Raw genomic sequence first — 19,063 nt, forward strand, 5'->3', positions numbered from 1 at the left:
AAGTGCCAATGAAAATTAGAAAATACCGAACAAAAGTATTTAAAAATATATGAAAAGCTTATAAAACTAACTAGCTAAAGAACAAATAATCCAATTAATAAATGCTCAAGTAAGTTGAACAGTTTTCAAAAAAAGATTAATGGCTAATAGATACATGAAGAAATGTTCAACATTACCATAAAGTAAATTCAAATGAAAACAAGTATTAAGATTCTCAATCTAGTTAGTATAGTATTCAAAAAGAAAATGAACAGTAACAAACACAGGCAAGTACACTGTATGTTGGTGCTAAAGGAACCCTTAATACATAATTAATAGTAATGTAAACTAGGGGTAGCCATGGTGGATATTGGTATGGAGGCTCCTCACAAAACTAAAAATAGGTTGCATGTGAACCTGCCATACACTGTTGTGCATATATTCAAAGGAGAGTGAAAATAAGCAAACATCAGAAAGATGCCTTTTTACTTACGTTTATTGTGGTACTGTTAAAGCTAAATGATGGAATCAGTTGGGTTGACAAATAACAGATGAATGGATAAAGACTGTATGGTATACACTCACACACACACACACACACACACACACACACACACACACTAAGGACTATTACACAGCCAAAAAGAAAAAGAAAATCATTTCATTTTCAGGAAAATGGCTGGAATTGATGAACATTAGTTTGTGTGTGTGCTTGTTTTCTAAACACACAATATTTTCCATTAAACAAAGCAGCTTATGGATACAATATATCTTGATCAATGTCACATTTTCAAAATTCTCATCCATGTATCCCAACCTACTCCTTCCCTCACTTTTTCTAATTTTGTAGGATATACATTGAATTCATGACTGCATTCTCCTCCTCTTCTCCTCTTTCATCTACTCTTCTTCCCTTGACACCCCCTACTTATTTCAAGTACACACTTCCTGGTATTGGTTTTGTTGAACTTTGCTTTTGCAATTCTATGGAATTATACTATTTGAGTTTTCCTTTGAAAGTACCATATTTCAGTTAATAAATTATTCTGAGAGACATTGGCCAGATTGAAAACTCTAAATATCATGTTTTTGCTCATATGTGGAGGCTAGACCTAAAAGACATGCATATTTATGGACATATACACACATATATACATACATATATATGTATATGCAGAAGTATGTACATAGATTTTTACATAGAACGTTATTCTGACTATGGGACTGATTAAGAGCAAGAGGGAAAGGAGAGGGGGGAAAAAGTAAAAGGGTAAATAATTTTGAAAGACATTGCAATTATAAAGAATACATAATGATAATCAATAAAAGCTATTGATCAATATGGGTTTGGGGACCAGAAAAGAAAGTGCAATAGAGAAGTTTATTCTGAGCAAAACACCATCTATGTATGTCTAAAATATCATGGAGCAATGCTTTGGGCAATTAATAAACATTTTAAAAATGAATGACAGGAAAATAAAATTGGCTCTGATGGGAGTGGGTGGGCCAACCAAGATGGTGAATGGCAATAAACATGACCAATGCAGCTTATTTGTATGTATGAAAATAGAACAATAATACATGTTGAAATTGTTTTTGAAAAGGGTAAGGTAAGAAGAAGTGATGGAGAGGAGGATATTGATGTTGATACATTGTTCATATGTGCGGAAAAGTCACAAGTGAAACTTCCCTGGTATATCTAGTGTATACTAAGTTCAAAAAGGAAAATATAAACTATAAAAAATGTGTATGATGTAGTAAAATGGGAAAGTTATAGCCTAAAATTCTATATTAGTAAGACTAGTCTTAAATCAATCAAGCCTTCTATCTTTACAAACTAGAAAAATAAGAGTAAAATAAATGAAGAGCAAGAAAGAATTAAACAATATAAAGACCAGATCAGATGTGGACAAAAGTAAAAACAGAAAAAGAAATCCATGAGTCCAAGAGCTGGTTTTGTAAAAAGATCAATAAAATTGATAAAAATTAGTAGCAATGACAAAGATAAAAAGAGAGAAAAATGTAATTACCAATACTAGGAATGAATGAAAGAATTTGACTATAATTCATGACTATTAAAAGGGTAATATTTGAATACATCAATGAGTACATAATCATAAATTTTATATGAAACAGATCAATTTCTCCAAAATCACAAACTACCCAAATCAATACCTTTTGTAAATGTCAGCATAGAAAGTTTCAATAAAATATTAGCAAGTTGAGTGACATATCGTGATCAAGGCAAATTATCTGCCAGTGCAAGATTAGTTTAATATTTTTTAAAATGTGTCAATATAATCTACACATTACCAGTTAATGGCAGGTTTAACATCTATTTTGAAAGTTCTCCCTAAGTTAAATAGTTGTGTATGAATTTAATCTAACAAAAACATGTATAGATCTGTAAAATGAAAACCTCAAAATGCTGATGAACAAAATAAAAAATAAATTGATGAATGGTGAGATGTTCATGGATTTGAAGACTTGACATCAGAAAGATATCCATATTTCACAAATTAATATAGAGCAGTAATATTTGGAGCAGTATTGACGTTTGAACTCAAGGCCTTACACTTGCTGGGAAGATGCTCTACCACTTGAGCTGTCTCCAAGCTCTTTTGTCCTTGGGGCAGGATTTGGTCCTCTATTCTACTACCTAGCCTCCTGTCTATATATCTAGGATCGTAGACAAATGTCACTGGGTCTGACCTTAGAGAAAGAATTTTGGTTTAAAAGAAATTCATAAAGCCAAACTAGAATAATCAAGACAATTTTAGAAACCCAGGCATTTTTACAGGCTCATGCATGTCATCCTAGTTACTCAAGAGGCTAAGAGCCAATGTGATCACAGTTTGAGGTCCACCTGGAAAGAAAAGTCCAACTATCTACAAAATGATCAATCAAAAACAGACCTGGAGATGTGGCTCATATGGTAGAGTGCCAGCCTAAGGAGCTCAACGCCCTGAATTTAAACTTCAGTACCTCCACACACATACACACAAATCTTTGAGAAAAGACAGTCAGTGGAAGAGGTATACACTGCCTGATTTTAAGATCTTCTGTGAAGCTATTCTTGCTAAGACAGTGTGGTGTTGCACAGCTCATCACAACAATGATCTGTTGATGTAGATAAAGATTCAAACTCCATCCATGGAGAAAGGGGAGCCTTTTCGATAACAACACCAAAAAAATTCAGTTATGCATGTCTTCAAAGAAATCTTTACACAAACCTCAAAACTTGCAGTAAAAGTTAACTCACATTGAAGTGTATAAGATAAAATTATAAACCTTTAGGGGAAATTGCATAGGTAATCTTTATGGACAGTCATTAAGCAGAAAAATTTTTAGACATCACAACGCAAGCACAATTCATAAAAGAGAAAGGATAGATTGAGTACTTCCAAAACTTAACACTTTTGTTTATATTGACACACTAACTTCATAAATGTCTATAATCATTCTACTCATGACCATTCAAACTTCCAAAAAACCCAAATGACTTTTGGTATGTGAATAATAGTTATAGCCGTATAGTGGAATACTTCCAGTGAGTAATTTAAAAAAAATACGTTAGTGATACATTCAATACCTTCGACAGATTTCAAAGGCATTATGCTTAGTGAAGAAAGTACTCTCAAGAGGCGCCATGCTCTTGGAGTCCATTATAGTCATGGACTATAGAATGAGGTTTCAATCAATGATGGACCACATTGAATCACCATTGTGATTACCCATCAAATTATACTATCATCTTATCTTTTGTGACTATGCTTTCTGATTTTAGCACAATGGTGAAATTACCCACCAACACTTCTCAGAATGATGTATCCCTGTTATTAGTCCATTCATGCCTGGATATGACAATTTCAAGGAAAAGACAAAGCAAAGATCAGAGACGTCCAGAGGTCTAGGGTGGGGAGGGGATGTGGGATGCTAATCACACGAGGATATTTTTGAGGTGATGAAGCTGTTCTTTATCCTGAACACAGATGGTTACACCAATCTATAAATGTGTTATATTCACATCATTTCCTATTCAAACAAATAAAGTCATTTTTATATTAGGTTACTTTTGAAATTATTATTATTATTTTGAGGAGATATAGTAATGTCTGAACCTAGGGCTTCATACTTGCTAGTCAGAAGCTTTGCTATTGAGCCATATATCTAGCTCTACTTTAAGAAATAAAATAAATTCCTGGCATGGTAGTACATACCTGTAGTCCAGCCCTATGTAAACCTGGGCAGTTGAATTTTGAGTTCAAAGCTACGTAGCAAGATCCTGCAAAATACACACACAAACACTCACGTGTGCGTGCTCATGCACACACAGACTTGGATTTGAAAATTTTTACCTTCAAATTTATCTGTTTAAGTGTTTTATCTATGACCCTCTCCTCAAAGAGTATCCATTTGACTACAAAATTAATTTCTTGAGGCTATACAATAAGATAAACAATATTGAAAGATAAATGAGACCCTGGAGGGAAATATTTGCAACATATTTAATGGGAAACAGATAATGTACATGACATATAAAAATCTCTTTTATATTAAAGACAAACATACCAACAGAGGAAAAGAAAAATGCACATAAGATAGGAAGCAACAATTTCTAGAAGGAAATAAGTAACCCAAATAACCAATAAACATTTAAAAAGATGTTCAACCATAGCGGTAATCAAGAAAAGGCACATCATAAAACAATGGTATATTTTTTTACCCTTTAGAAAGTCAAAATTGTAAAAGATGCATGCTGTAAGTAGCAATGAAGAAATTGCACCTTTTCTCTGCTGTTAATGGGAGCAACCACACTTTTTGAGGACAATCTGACAACTTCAATCAAAACATAAAAGCACTGCTTCTGGGTCAACACTCCCACTGGAGAAACCTTCCACACTGAATTCTTGGTGCCCCTAAAGTGTTTGCACACATGTATACTAATACATATCTAATGGTATATGCTATGATGTTGTTTATGTCAATAAAAATTATGAAGAAGCTAAATATTTACTGATAAAAAGTTTAATGAATTATGATAGTTCACATTAAGGAAGAATAATTAGCCTCTAACAGGAATGAGATAAATCATTATGAATTGATATGAAAAGAGTTCCTAACAGATTATGGAAGGTAGGGCAAGAAGCAGGCAATATTCATTCCATTATGATTGTTAAAAACAAAAAATAATTATATGTGTCCCTATGTGCATGAATATATGCACATATATGTGCATATATTCATGCATACATAGGTGTATAATTGTATGAAAACTAGTCTGGAAGGCTGTCCTTTAAAGGACCCAGTCACTGATGATTTCTCAGGAAAGAAACCAGAGCAATAGCTATCTGATAAACTCATTTCTCTTCCCACTCTCCTTTTCCTGCTGTAGCTTCTTGTGTGCTGCATCATTTCCTAGTAGTTGGAGGCAAGGGGACACCCTGATGTGGCCCATCCTGACCAGCTGAGTATTAGGGTGGGCAAAGGTGGAGAATGGGAGTGGAAGGCCAATGGAAGACATCTCATACAAGCCTTTCAATGCCTTCCTCTGAATTTTTACATACTGAGTATGCCATTGGCAATAAAAATACAAGCAATATTTTTTTCAAGTAGAAATTAGTATGAGGTTTCCATCTTACTTTTGGAGTAGAGGTCCCCATCATTAAATCCATAGCATCTTCATGCTGTGGGTAGAAGTGCCTTAGTTTCCCTTCCAAAATAAGAACTGAGATTGAGGAGTTGGGTGGGAAGGTGGATACTTTTGATTGTCTATCTACAATCAATTACCCCTTTATCCTTTCTAATGGTGCTTTGGTTTGTTTAGGTATCTGCCAATCTCTCAGACAATGCTTTAAGGAGTACCACTTTTTCCAGAGGAGTCTGAGTGGTCGCCAGGGTGATTCCAGTCTCCGCTCCTGTGGCACAGACCAGGCAGGTGACACATCTATTCAACAAGGAAAGGGAAAGTCCTCCTTGCTCTCAGAAAGCCATCAGGTAAGAGGATCTGTTCTCCACCAGAGTATGTTTTGTCTGGATGTGATGACTCTACTCAGCTTGCCACTCACATAGGAGTGCCCAGAAGTGGGATGACTGGTTGTGTGTGTGTGTGTGTGTGTGTGTGTGTGTGTGTGTGTGTGTAAAGCTGAAGGCTAGTGTTCTGCCACTTGAGCCACAACTCTACTTTCCGGTGTTTTGGGGACAGGTAATTGGAGATGAGTCTCACAGTCTTTCCTGCCTGCACTAGCTTCCACCTGAGATCCTCAGAGCTCAGCTTCCTGAGTAGCTAGGATTGTAGGTATGAGCTACTGCTGCACAGTGGTGACACTTTTTCTTGTGAAGAAGTAATTCAAGATGTTCTGTAGAGAAAATCCAGAAAATGGGAAGAAATAAAAACATATTTCATATGCACAGATAACAACGATTAACATTTGCATGCACATATAGTCTTAGCTCTTTTATTTTTTGAGACCTTAGTTTTGTTTGCTTTACAAAAATCAATCCCTACTCATTGATTCATAAGATGCCTTTCTTGCTCTGTTTAGCAGCTTGCAAGGATCGCTCATTTGGTTGCATAGTGTCTATTGTATGAATATAACATAATACACTTTCCTACTTCTCTATGGCTTTTTAAAGTCTTTTTTTTTTATAGTGAAAGCCAAAGGAAGGGGGCAAACAGGAACCTAAATTCCAATAATAAATGGGAGTAAAGCACTCCAAACCTCCCTAAATTCCAACAATAAATGGGAGTAAAGCTCCCCAGGAACTGATAATGTGTTCCTTTCTGTTGGTGATGCTCCTCTATTTACGTTCTAGCAGACAAGACTCAGAGGCAGGTCTTGTGGTTCAACCACAGAAGTCAAAGTTAGTACCTGTGCCCACATCAGTGTGAGGAGCTGGGCCCTGCCTGTAGTAGCCACCTCATGTTTCTAGTATGCTCAATGAATTGAAACCCAACATCTCTGGAGACTCACAACAAGAATGGGTTAGCACTTCTGAAATGGCTGACTCAAAGACAGTTGCAATCATGCTTCTTTCATGGTGGTTTGTTATAGTGGTTCATCAGTAAAATCTCTCTCATGCTTTCTCTCTAACAGTAACAGCAATAACCTACTGTATTTATATAAAAATTCATAGTTTACCAAAGGGATTGTACTTACTCTTTGATCTGATAATCACCACAGTTCCTGGACTTAGGCAGACAGGTAAATGAAGGTGTCATTGGCCTCTCTTGTCCCTTCCATCTCTTGTGTACCATCCCCAAACTCCATAATGACTGGACCATGACCGCTGGCAATCAAGGCAACCAAGTTAAAATGATACTTGTGCTGGATGAAGGTTCTCTTTGATCTTTGGCATTCAGCTTTATATGGCAAACTTCTTGTCTGAATGTGGAGAATGGACTGACCATTTCTCTAGCTTTCTGTACAAATTCTGAATGTCCTTGTTTCCAGGGACAAGTTAATAGTCCAGATTCCTAGAGTGGGATGAGACTCATTATGCTCATTAAGCTGAATTCACCTTACAGAATGTGCTGCAGTCTGGACCACAAGATGCAGGTATGGGCCAGTTGACAATTTAAATGGTCTTTGTTTACATTTTGCCACTGTTACTTATGTGTGTTGTGCGTATCCCCACAAGTAAGAAGAATGAGTTATACACCTATTAAGGAGGAGGAAACTGAGTCTCAGAAACAGGTGTGACCACCTCAGGTCACACATTGTTTATATCAGGGCTTGGCTGATATAACCTGACTCTCAGATATTCTGGTTTTCAATCACTCTGCCAGACTTTCCCAAGACATAAGCCGCTTCTTGATCTCTTTTTCTTTTGTCCAGAAGAAACAACAGACAAGCTTGTCCTGGGGTGCTCAGTTTTTCCTGTTACCTCACTCTTCCTGTGGATCCTTGTGTTACTATTCTTTCTTACTGTGATAGGAACAAAGAATAGTATAGATATTATAATTATTATAATATTTTATGTATACTGGTATAGCTATTGTAGCTCCTTCTTTCCCAGGAGCAGAAAACATTTCAGTTACTCTTGTTTAGTCTCTGTGTTCAGGCATAACACAAACAATAGGTACCTTGAAACAGCCTTAGAAAAAGTACCAGAATGAATGTATTTAAAAACCCTGGTTCCTCATCATCTCTCCTGTACTATCTCCAGCATAGTTTTCTTTTATGTCCTTGCATGACTTACTCTGCTTCATTTATCATTGAGACAAAGGCTTTTTTTTTTAACCTACTGAATTTGTTCTAAGTATTGGGGAAATAGATGAGATACAAACAGTGTACAAACTTGACTTTCAACCTTCTCCAATTCCACTTGGGAACTGGCTTATATATTTTATGGATTTCAAGTTACTTTCTAACTGACTGTTGGAAGAGTTATTTATGCCAATATAGAATGTCAATCAGTTTTCCCTGAATGATAATATAATTCAGTCCTGCTTATTTTTTTCAGTCTCGTCACAAATTGTGAGCCTTCTTTTCCTTTTGCTAGAAATAATGGCCTTGTGTTTATAATATAAAACAAAATGTATGTGTTGCAATACAAATTTTAAAAGCTAAAGCTGAAATAGGTTTTCTTTTGACAATATTATTTTTCACTGATATATATATATATATGCATGCATGTGTATATATATCCCACATGATACAGCCATATGACTCATAAAAAGAATAATAGAAATAGAAAATGATCATTTTTCTCAAAAAATATCCCATTACTCCCACAGTCATAAAGATCATTTGACTTTCACTATTCAGGTTTCCAAATCACTGAGCATGCACCTCCATACACCTGCTGAGAGACCTCATGGCCAGGGGCTTGGTGAAGTCTGTTTCCATATTGCTATCAAACAACAGTGAATAGTCATGGAAATAGATATTTGTCCCCTTCATTAAGCAATCCGTCTAGTAGTCTGTGATTTTTCCTTTACTTGAACTTTTGACTTATTTGACCAAAATATCCCCAGTGGATGAATATTGGTGGATAAAGAGAAAAAAGTTTCAACCAAAGGCTTTGGGATATGCACATGAGAAATACACGAGCATATGTAGAAGCTGGAGATCTTCATGTTTTTTTCAAATTCATTATATTTCTGGTGTTTGAAGTAAGCCCAAGTTCAGAAGGTTATATGAAATAACAAAGAGATGGTCACTTCATAGTAGACACACCTATTTTTCTTCATAGTAGCACACATTTGTCTTTAAATGTCTGTGTTGCTACCTTCCTTTTAAATTCATGCCTCCGGATGTGGCTTGTAGGGCTATTTGATTTGAGTGTGTTTTCACTTCTCCATGTCAGTTGCATTATCTTGGCAATATAAGGTGAGATGAGACATTAAATGATTTCTTTGAGTAGCCCATCCTCAATCCTTGGAAATAGTTCAATATTCTCAGTAGAAGGGATTGCAAGTCCAAGGAATTGTATTATTTTTTATGTGTTCAGAGATGATACCACTGGTACAAACTCCAACATTGAAGTTCTCTCCAAGTTGAGGAGAAAGGGCCAGGGAACTGCAACCATCTAGTAGAGGTAGTATTGTTGATGGAGTAAGTCTTTTGTGGCTGATTCTACACACCCAGAAGGCCACAGAGAGGCTACTTAGATGAAATATGATACCCTCTTAGAGTCCCAGTGAAAATCCCAAAGAAAGCACAGAATTAAATGCCATTGTAATTGTCACCCCTGCTCTTTAGTACCAAGAGTGGAGCAGCTCTGTTTTGGAAAAGTTTAGAAGTAGTAATGTGAAAGATCAGCTTTCTATCAAGACCATGGGGCAGGAAGAGGAAATTCTTCTCATGTAAGAACAGCTGAAATAAAAGCGTCAGTGACTCACACCTATAATAGCTATTCAGGAAGCTCAGATATGAGCATCTACGTTCAAAGTCAGCCCAGGAAGGGAAATCTATGACACTCTTATCTGCAATTATCCACCAAAAAAAAAACAAAAAAAAACCCAACAACAGTGGCAGTGTGCCTCAAGTGGCAGAGTGCTAGCCTTGAGCAAAAAAGGCTTTGGACAGTGCCCAGGTTCTCAGTTCAAGCCCCAAGACTGGCACCAAATCCAAACCAAAACAATCAGCTAAAATTGTATCCTCCAAAACACACTCACTGAATCCCCAAATCCTAGTTTCCAGAACATGATCTTATTTGGAACTAGGATCTTTACAGAATCAGTCAAGTACAAATGAGATCATAAGGATGTGCTCTAATGCAGTGTAACTGGAGTGATTATAAAGGGGAATATTAACACAGACATGCATGGAGAAAGGACTGTGTAAAATGTAGGGAAGAATGCCACATGAAGACAAAAGCAGAGATTGGAGTTATACATCTGCACACCAAGGAATGGCAAAGCTTTCCAGCAAACCACCAGCATGTAGGACAGTGTTATGTATACTCCTCTTAGCCACTGGAAGAAACTTACCCCACCAAGACTTCTAGTCTCCAGAACTATGAGATCCTAGATTTTTGTGGCTTAAGCTATATAATTTGTGTCACTTTGTGATATCATCCCTAGGAAGCTAATAGAGGTGGTAAATTCACTATAGAACAATAATTCAATGCTGAGCCAGGCCAGAGGCTGGTGAGATTTCTTTTCTCTGGCATTGTACAATTGATAGGTGGCATCAGGATGATGCTACATTAAGTCATTTTCAGGGTTATAATCCTGGTAATTGCACTAGCTGCACACAGGTTAGCAAAGGCCAGCTTGTGAGCCTTCAGTGTACATGAGTTTAATAAGAAAGTACTTTCTCTGTTGATCTTACTGCCCTATCTATGTGGTGCCATTCTTCATCCCTTCACCTAGCTTAGTAGCTTTTCTTTCCTTCCAAAGGTTACAGCTGCTTCATAAAGGATAATATTTACTTAGCTTGTTTCCTAGGTTGGAATAATGGGTTGCAATAAGAGAAATTATTGTAATATTTTAGTCTTAAGCTAAATCTTATCATTACTGTTAAAATCCTAGCTAACAGTTTTCCTGTGACAGTATTAGGGACAATTTCAACCACTGCACAATAGCTACAATTGTTTATGCACCTCTATTATCATACTATGTATTTACTTATGTGTTTGTTTATTCTGAACTGTTACTGGGGCATAACCTCTGAAACTGGGGCTGACATTTTCTTTAGCTTTTTCACTCAAGGCTAGTGCTCTACCACTTGATCTACAGCTCCACTTGTGGGTTTTTATTGGTTAATAAGTGTCTCAAAGACTTTCTTGCCCAGGCTGGCTACAAACTGTGGTCCTCAGATTTCAGTCTCTTCAGTCTCCAGGATGAAATTCATGAGTCACCAGTGCCTGGGTTTATTTATTTCCTTATTTTGAATGTTGCAACCTCTGCTGGAGGCAAACTGGGTGCTTGGATCATTACAATGGATGCTATACCCAATGGTATCTGCTTTTAGTGTACCCATTCTTTGGATAACCTGTTTTCATCATGCCAAGAGCTAAGCCAGTCAATTAATGTAGGGAAAATATTAAATACAATTTTTTTTCATTTAGGTAAAGCACCAGATAACCCACATCTATTTTTTTTTTTATCACTTAAACACTAAAGTGGATATAGCCAATGAAGTCTCATTGAAGAAGGAATAGGAAAGAAGTTGATTTAAAAACAAACAGATGCTGCCGAAATGATCTCTGGGAGACTGGGAATCTGGTCCACTTTAGTCTCCCATCTTTTTCACCTTCTAGTGAGTGAAGTACCACCCACTTTTTTCCATTCATTTCAGCTTGTCTCCCAATATACCATCTGTCTGCCTCATCTCAGAGAGCTCACAAAGTAGAAAACAGTGCAAGAGGAAGGAGGCTAAACAAGGCTCAAGGGTTTAATGGAAATCAGATACCCTCTCCCCATATTATTTACCATGAGTTCAAATTCAGTGTATAGATGTAATTATTGCTCATATAGCCAGACAACCAACCCCGAATTGTGATTGGTAAAAGTTTTGAAGTTACAGCCTTCAAGTTAGACTCTCAACCTAATATTATACTCTCACTGCAGTGCAGAGGAAAGGAAGCAATTCTCTGCACATAAATGGTCACAAAATTGTCAGGCTGTTAAGCATTTCTTGGGTGTGAGTGAAGGAGAGATGTTAACTGTGACAGAGGAGACTGTGGCACCAGGGCAGTTATCAGACTGTAATGGAAGCCTCCAGATGTTTTAATTTCTATGGCAGCTCAGTGATCTGGAGGGAGAAACAAAAAGGGCAAGTCTAGGCAGACGGAAAACAGCCTCCCCTTCCTGATCACTCTGGGAAAGAATAGACATTGGCCTGTGAAGAGGTGAGGAAAATGCCTCTCCTCTTCCGAAAGAACCTGGGAGTCTGAGATTAAAAACCCCTGACAAAACAAAGCCCCTGAGGACCCTGGACCAGACCCATGTGGGGGACAAGAGCCTATTCCATTGGGGAGAGGTAGATGGTGTCCCAACCAGGTGCCAGAAGACCTGAGACCAACCAAAATGGGCTATAAAAGAGGGACCCCACAAGCCTACACTGAGCTACTGATTTCTGGACCCCACTTCTCACTCTTGTCCACTGAGAATTCTGTACCATCCCTCTTCTTTTCCTTCTCCATGCCTAGGGAGCAGGTGGAAAAGACCTTATACCGCATAAAATGGCCCTCCCAGCTGAGAGACCAGTCTGGGGACTTATACCTATCCACCAATAGCTAAAAAGCTATTGACACCTTCTCTAGTGCCTTACCATCACTTTCAAATAAACTTTACCTCTGGGCTCACATCTCTTGCCTTGTAATTCTTTATTTGGTGGGAAGAAAGAACCCAAGACTCCTAGATGCTATCAATCTTAGTACTTCTTTCATCTCACCATTTAAAAAGAAAAAAAAACTTTTTGTTTTCAGTATCACTCCATCTTTCCCAAAGAAAATATTTCCATTATTTAATTTCATTGAATTGTGACAAAAATTAATCCATCCTAATTTGCAAGCTGTTTTTCTGTATTTCTTCAATGGAGTGTCTTACTAACCATTCTCTTGCCATTCTCATCCCTCCTCTCCAAGTTTTTTGGCAAAGTGCTTGACAAGCTTCTTTCCTCCTACAAAACTCATCATCTGTCTGTAAATCTAGCCATAAATAAGGAAAGAAGCTTTTCTTAAATGTCTAGCGTCTGGAGTTTTGCCTGTTAGAGCCACGTTTTTATTTCTGATCATGACACTGTATCAAATATTCCTCTTTGGTTTTTCCTCCACTATCAGTGCTGTCTTTTGATGCCCTGTTGGGGTCCAGCCTTGGTTTTCACACCTGGCAGTGGTGGGGACTTGCAAGTCCTTCTTCTCAATGCTTGCTTGTTCCAATTTTATTATCTACTTTTACATAAAATCTTTATGCAGATCCAATTGCCTTGTCACAAACATCTTTTAAAATTTTTACCTATTTACTTGCTTTTTGTTGTTCTTAGCACATTTGATCAATGCTTTTTTTTTTTTTTTTTTTTTTTTTTAAGTCTCCTTCCCTTATAAATGCATTGAACAGCATCAGGTCTCAGAGACAGAACTTCTCAATCTCCATGATTTATTTGTGAAATGTCCTGCCGTAGAGGAATCCATAATGATCCTGAAATAGTGCATTGAAATAGAGAGCACAGAGGGAGACATTTACCAAACAATAATGACAATTACAGGAACAAAGGGAGAAGCCAGGGAAAAGTATCCCCTGAGGCTGGGAATTAATTGAACTGGGGAAGCCACAGGGATTGGACAGGTGAGCCCTTCCCAGCCCCCAGCCTCCATCAGAGCAGAAGCCAAATCTCTCCTTCCTGACAATAAAGTCAAGGTAGAGAGAGAGAGAGAGAGAGAGAGAGAGAGAGAGAGAGAGAGAGAGAGACAGACAGACAGACAGACAGACAGACAGACACAGAGACACAGAGACACAGAGACAGAGACAGAGAATGAATAACACATTTGTTGTTCTTCATTCTTAATGAAAACACCCATGTAACATTTAGATATCCTTTGAAATCTATACATGAACTTCCTACCTGCTGTGCTCAATTTCAGAACCCAGAGCTGTCATTAAGGAAAAAAAATATCGCAACCTTTGTTCTCTCCTCCAGGCACAACATGTTGCACCAGTTTTGTTTACTTTCTTTTCTTTCCAAGGGAAAAATAAAAATCTCCATTTTTTTTTTTTTTTTTTTTTTTAGATTAAGAAGCCAGAAAGAAGCTTTCTATGCTGTTTCTGGCTCTTTTGTGTGTTGGTGACTGGACTCACCATTACTGCAGTTCAACCGGGCAAGATTTCCTTTCATGTGTTTTCAAGTCTCTCATGAAGACATCAGGCCACTTACTGTAACAAATGGTTTTCATTCTCGGTGTAATAAAGGCCCGTTCCTGAGGCAGTCATTTCCACCAGAGACGGCAAACATCAGAAGTTCCAGAGGCTTAGTTCAGATGGATATCCAAGCTTTCAAAGCTTAGGCACATCTCTGGGATCTGAAAACTGAAGTGGAAATCTGAATTATGTATTTTATACTTCTTGATTTAGCCTATGTTTTACACATTTGATTTTTCTATTGTTAAATATATCAGAGACTAGAGTTACCAAAAAGTGTATATACAAATAAGACATAAAAAGCAAGCTATGTGAGTTTGGGACAGGTGCTTAAATTGCTTTTGCTGAAAAGCCCTGACTCCTAATTTAAGTTCATGAAGTAACAGCAAGAGAAGAGCTTGGCATCTCTGCCTCCATTTTGGTTGCTCTGAGCCATTCACCTTGCAATCCATGAAGGACAGGACTGACAACATCTTTACATAGAGAGACGGAGCAAACTGCTCCAAGGAAGGGGAACTGGCAAAACCTCCACAAGTCGGGGACTACTCCCCAGGCAGCAATGATAATAAGTGTGTCCTGACCAGATTGCTCCCTTCAAGTGCTAATAGTGTGATGACTAGCAAGAATAACTGCTCTGGAATTTCTCCTCAAACCAGTGCTAAAATACTGACAGGCCAGATAAAACTTGAATCAGGTGTATGGAACTATGCACATCTCTCACTCAGTCTTCGTTTCTATAGGCTTAAAGATCATGTCTGTACCTCCCATGCCCAACATCTGTGCAAATACTAATTCTGCATGTCCTGCAGGGTTGTGTCCTGGCACACATAATAAAACTCACTATGATGTGCCCCTTGATTTGGCATATCTGAAAGGACATGTGTAACTGCAGAAATTTGGGTCCAAAATTCCAGTTTCAAGTTCATTGAGATGCAATGAGCGTCTTGATTGTGAATTTTAAAACCTGCTTTATCTTCTTTTGTGTGCTGCTCAATATAGGAGTAATTTGAACCCCCAGAGATGACCGTAAGTGTACAAGAAGTTACACACAGGTTGTTATTAGTGTGCCAGCAAAATCTTCAGCTGAAGGCAGGACATGTGAGCTACCACCCTGTCTCCACAGATTGAAGGGTCTCTCTGTTCCACAACTTACTCTGCAGGCTTACTTTCATACCACCTGTTGTTCCCCTTTCTCTATTTGTATTGTGGTGGTATTATCTCGCATCCCTTAGCCTGTCTCAGCACATTGCTTTCTCAAGAACCTTGTATTGGTGTATACTAATATACTCAACACAATCCTCTTACTTCCTTCAGCTAATAACTAATCTCTCACTTTCCTTTAGAGCCAAACTTTCTCTTTGTACTTCCATTCTCTGTTTCCTTATTTCCCACAATATATTGTTTCTTTTGTCAACATGATACTTCCCCTTTGTTTATGATTTATATTTGTTTTGAATTTTACATTGTCACTTGGCAAGTTACTAGTTTTCCTACCCTTTTATTTTCAATACTTCTATTTGTAATAAAAAATTATTCTTTAAATTTTATCTGAGGATCATTTCAGAATGAGCTTAATATATTTGCATGTATTTACTATTATTATAATTATTATTTTGGTCAATTGTGGGGCTTGAAGTCAGGGCCTGCCCCTGAGCTCTTTTGATCAAGGAGAGCTCTACCACTTCACCATAGCTTCACTTCTGGTTTTTGAGTGGTTAGTTGGAAATAAGAGTCTCACAGGGACTTTTCTGCTTGGGCTGGCTTCGAACTATGATCCTCAGGTCTCTGCCTCCTGAGTAGGTAGGATTATAGGCTTGAGCCACTGGCACCCACTTATTTAATTAAGTCTATGTGGCAAACGTTGAAGCTTTGTGCCTGATTTGACTAATCACTTCTATACTTATTCTTCCATTCAGCTGATATTAATTCTAGTTTCAAAGTTCCTTCTCATCAATATTTTATAAATGTGTGTTCATTGTCTGCCTGAATTCAGTGTTGCTGTTGAGAAATCAGATATTAATCAGATTCTCATTTGGAAGCATTAAGGTATTACTAAATCTTACTCTAAATTAAAAAAGCAAGTTATATTGTAATGAGTTAATTTTGCATATATTTTTATGCTCACTGACATTTTGGGACACTTTTAATTTGAGATTCTTTGGTTCCTTTCATTTCCAATAAGGTTTTATTTGTTTCCTTCCTTCTATTTGTGTTTTTTTTTCTTTTTCTTTCCCTTTTTGGATTCCTTTAATTTGGCTATGGGTATTTCTGCTATTTTCTATAGTGTTTTTTTTTTTAACTCAAAACAATTCTATACTTTGTCTCTCACTTCTGTCTTCTAAGATCAATTCTTCAACTTCTTCATTTGGTAACAATTATAATCATAATGCCACTTAGTATATCTACTGTATTTTTATTTTACATGTAATTTTTTTCATGTTCAGCTTATAGTTTCTTCATATGACTTTTTATTGCCAGTATCCTTCCTTGACTCTTTGAAGATGAAAAATGTATTTCATTTAAATTCTTATTTGTTTTATTATTTTATTTGACATGGAAGAGTTCTATTTTTTCTTTTATATTGGCTATAATGTTCTGGTGTTCAGTTGTTCTTGCTCAGGAACTTTCCCTTCTTTCCTATAGTAACAACAACTAACGAAGATAATGTGACTCAGAATCTATCTTGCTGGTATGATCTTTGCCTTAGTCTGTATGTCTCCTGTTAAGGTGGAGATGAAATGGATATTGCCCTAGAGCAAGAGCTTTGGATACTGAATACTCACATTAGATGCTCTCTTTTCTAGTGATCTTAACTTTCTGCAGAATAGCCGTAGAGGAAAGATACCACATTTGAGGTGATAACCTCCTTGGATTATAATCTGCTAACCTTGAGGATATGGAGGAGGAGAAATGAGAATATTGACTCTCCTACAGACAATTTTATCCATTAGCTCCACTCTTGAAGTAGGTTCACTTGACACTAATTCTCTTCAACATCAGCACTACTACTGTTACTGTCTCCTACAAGTGTTGCTAACTCCCTCCTAAGAGTGATGGAGGTGAAACTCATGCCAGGGCATGGAGAGCACAACAAACAAACAAAATACAAAAACTTGCCTAAAATCCATCTCTACACCCATAAGAGCATCTCTCTGTCCCAGGAGGACATTTCTTCCATGTAACTATTCTAAGGAATTTTTTTAATCTTTAGGGATTTAGGGATTTCTTGTATATTGTATGGTTAATTTGTAGGATCCTCTTTCCTTCTTTCATCAATTCTTCTTGCCATGTGCTTGTTTCATGTCCTTAGACACCATTATATCAATACCAGCACAAAGGTAGATATAATATAAATGCTTAGAAAATAAGTGAATTGTAAAAAATGGCAATATCCTGTATGGCTATGTGGGAAGGGAGATAAATACTTAAAGTTAGACATATTAGGGCTGGGGATATAGCCTAGTGGCAAGAGTGCCTGCCTCGGATACACGAGGCCCTAGGTTCGATTCCCCAGCACCACATAGGCAGAAAACGGCCAGAAGCGGCGCTGTGGCTCAAGTGGCAGAGTGCTAGCCTTGAGCGGGAAGAAGCCAGGGACAGTGCTCAGGCCCTGAGTCCAAGGCCCAGGACTGGCCAAAAAAAAAAAAAAAAAAGTTAGACATATTATATTGTTGGTCTAGTATGAATCATAACTGCTAGGGTAGTTCTACTGATAAGGAAGCTGAAGTCTTTTTAAGCCTTGGCCACAGTAGAAATTGCTATTTATTATCACTGCATTGATTTTTAATGACAATAAAATTTAAGTAATAGCTATCCTGGTTCCAATCTGCTCTGGTTTTGGTTCATATATTGTGAAGATTTGTGGTTGCTGCATACATATTTAATATTGTTAAGTCTTCATGGTAGGGCTGATTCTTTCATCCATATATATGATTCTTCCATGTCACTCTGAATTTTAATTCATATGATATTAATATAGCCACTTCTATTTTTGTTATTACTGTTTGCATGAATACTCATCTGTAGCTTGTTGATTTGATCTTGTTTCTCAACTGTCAGAGCTCTTGGATAAAAGCAATTGCTTTTCCCGAGTGCCATTTTATCTTCCAATCTGCATTTTTGGGTGAATGATTTCAAATTTTATTGTTTTCATGGTTTGTTGCTGCCATAGCAGTTTTAAAATGTAGTATTTGTATACCATGGGACCAAAAAAAATAGGATTTCCAAGGAAAAAGTGTCATTATTACTTCAGGGTCATCTAACTTTTGACTCTATCATAATAGATGCTTATCTTTCTGTAAGCATCGAGTTCAAACACATAATAATGTATTTGGTACTTAAAATTTTCAAATAAAATATATCTTAAGCAGTCTTATAATTCTCCACATATGCATGTACACATGTGACTAATGTGAGATGAGGAATATGTTAATGAACTTAAAAGTTGTAATCACTTCACAATGCATACATACATCAAAACACTGCATTGTATAGTTTAAACATATTTTTCAATTATACTACAATAAAGGTTGGATAAAATATAGTATTGGATTTTCACTCTAAGTATTCTTGAATCTACACTGATATACATACACAAATGAAGGAGAAGCAAGAGCTCTTCTTTACAGAACAGTTTCAATAGTTGATACAAAAGAAAAGAAGGAAACAGAAAATCAGATTAAAAATAGAAAATCATTATAAACAAGGTAAATGCCATGGAAATTATTTTAGTAGATATTATCTGAAGATGAATTCTCAAATTACTAGGTGAAT

This window comes from Perognathus longimembris, chromosome 9 (assembly GCF_023159225.1).
Source record: "Perognathus longimembris pacificus isolate PPM17 chromosome 9, ASM2315922v1, whole genome shotgun sequence".
Lineage (NCBI taxonomy): Eukaryota > Metazoa > Chordata > Mammalia > Rodentia > Heteromyidae > Perognathus > Perognathus longimembris.